The sequence below is a fragment of the Euprymna scolopes genome, chromosome 45 (assembly GCF_053919585.1).
Source record: "Euprymna scolopes isolate OS-2025 chromosome 45, ASM5391958v1, whole genome shotgun sequence".
Taxonomy (NCBI): Eukaryota; Metazoa; Mollusca; class Cephalopoda; order Sepiida; family Sepiolidae; genus Euprymna; species Euprymna scolopes.
The window spans coordinates 51,853,887-51,856,515 of NC_136526.1; the positions used below are offsets into that span (position 1 = coordinate 51,853,887).

Sequence of the window (2,629 nt, forward strand, 5' to 3'; positions counted from 1 at the left end):
AAGATACAAAGGAAGTACCATCATAATACCTTTCAGAAATGAATAATCAAAACAAGAAATATTTTTTGTATGGGGTATGAATAATTTTGAGGACAACTGTATACATCTATGCATATATATATATATCTACATATATACATCTATACATATATATATATATATCTACATATATACATCTATACATATATATATATATATATATATATATATATATATATATATATATACATATATAGATACATATATACGTCACCTTTTATATATCGGTTGAAGGTTGGAAATAGATATAAAAAATGAAAAATAAATTAGGAAAAGATTTTTCTTACATTTTGTCAGAAAATATGGCTCCTAGCCTTCCTTTTTATTTCAGAGGTGAGTGTTTATTAATGTGAATATCGCTTCTTTTATAGAGACAAACCTTCAATGCAATGTTGTTTTGCGAATAAGGATAAAACATTTTACATAAACTTATGAAGTCTTTATTGTTTCTTCAAGCAGCATTTTATTATTTTTTAAGTGAAAATACTTTTCAAATAAGTAACATTACTAGGTGGAACTATAAAATTTTCGCCCTGAAGAAAACAGTACTATTGCTTTATTTTAAAACTTTTATTGAAAGAATCAATTCAGGTAACTTATGTTGTAGAGCTGGCATCTTTTCAATGTAGTCGCCTTCTGCCTCAGTCACCACCTTGATAGAGGTCTGAAACTGGGAGCATGCATTTACAAGTACAGACAAACTTGGCAAATATTTGACAGATGGCAGAGATCAGGCTAGCTTAAGTGTTGGGAGAGGTCATGTTGGTAATTTTCTCAACATATGACCAAACGAAGTAGTCTAGTGGTTTCAGGTCGAAGAAGAAAGGGTATCAGTGGGAGAAGGGTACAAAGACATAGCACATCTTCTGAAGCCAACCCTGCGTCTTTTTTGACTTGTTGGCCAATGCCAAGTCCTGCTACCACACTCAAGGTCTGCCAGCAGGCTAGCTGATTGCACCAGGAGATCACCACACTCTTCAGCACATACAGGTACACATTAATCTTGACTTTAAAGCCGACGTCGGAGATGTGAGGTTGCATGATGTGGTAATCACTTGAAATCACACCATTTACCATAATTGTTGCTGGAAACTTCATTGAGCTGTATTCTCAAGCGCTAAACTGTCCGGACTTGCATTTTGAGGGTGTTGGAAATGGTCCTGTTGTCATAACTTGGATCGGTAGACAGCATGAGTTGTATAGCAGCACATCTCTTATCTCGCTAGTTGAACATTGTGTGTTTTCAAATATGTTAAAAGACACCTATCGCACTTGGGATGTGTACGCAACTGGCCAATGTATAGACAGCAATCAAAAAGAAAACCGGTTTCCATCAAACAGAAATGGAATCATGTCTTTTTTTCTAGGGCAACAATTCTATCGTTCCACCCTGTATTTAATTAAATTAAGACATAAAATATGAATAATTTTGATTTTGGTATGTTTTATGGCAAATGAACTAATTTAAATTTTGGTGATTTTTAACATATTCTTCAATTTCTTTAAAAATATGTATTGTTTCATTGGAAACAAATTAGAAGACTTATTTCATGCATTAGAAAACATTAGTCGCAAAAGTGGTGCAAACAAAACAGGATTATTACAAGTGTTTTTTTTAAATTCATTATTTTTTAATTTTGCAAAATATCAACAAGTTGAAGACTACCTTGCGTTTATCTATTTAAAAAAATAAACATGTCTACACCTTAATATTTAAAAATATTTTTGCTAATAACCTATATAAAGTAACCATTACATTTTTAATTTATTATTTTATAATTTTGCAGAATATCAAGCAATCAGTACAAAGACAAACAAAATGAAAAGGAAGAAATGCGATAAATGGTATCCTTCTGAAGTATACAATCTTATTCGTTGATCAAATTTAATTTAATTAAAAGATATTCAACAGAAACATTTTCTGAAATGTATGTATGAAATGTATGCATTTTCTGTAATGTATGTATGAAATTTTCTGTAATGTATGTATGAAATGTATGTATGTAATGTATGTATGAAATGTATGCATTTCTTTTATTCTCAGACTCATTATATAGTTGGAATGATTGTTGAAAATGCATATGAATGCTGTGCTTTGCATTTATTTAATAAATGCATTGTGGATAAAACTGAATGCATTTCTATATTTAATTTTCTGATTATTTAAATTTTCAAATGTTGCATTATTTCACATTACTGTAGTTTTTAAGAATTATTCGATTATTAAATAAAATAAATCAACATATGACTCTTAAAAAAAATTTAAATTTAGGAATCTTTAGTAGGATGACCTCTCAAGTGAATGTGGTATTATGGTGATCGAGGATTTTAGCTAGAAAAATGTTAGAAATATCTTGGTAGAGTGACAAAGATGAGTATAGACTACCACCCACACATACTTTTGAATGGCCTTGTGCCTAACTTGTTTTGATAAATATAACCTTTTTTGGAAATTAATAAATTTGTTAAAGTTACGTTCTAGCATCTCACATCTAGAAAATAACCATGCAATCAGAGGAAAGAAACAATAGCGAAAACTGATATTTATTGTTTATTATGAGCTGCAAAAATGGTTGACTTCAGTGAATTA

At 30.2% G+C, this 2,629-nt stretch overlaps 1 long non-coding RNA gene across 1 annotated transcript in view; it reads left to right on the plus strand.

The window, feature by feature from the left end:
* Positions 1-2,183, plus strand: part of LOC145269620 (uncharacterized) — a 19,082-nt gene extending 16,899 nt beyond the window's left edge. The window contains exon 3 of the long non-coding RNA XR_013865140.1: positions 1,827-2,183. This is a non-coding gene — a long non-coding RNA (uncharacterized LOC145269620). The remainder of the gene's footprint in view (positions 1-1,826) is intronic.
* Positions 2,184-2,629: the final 446 nt, after the last annotated feature.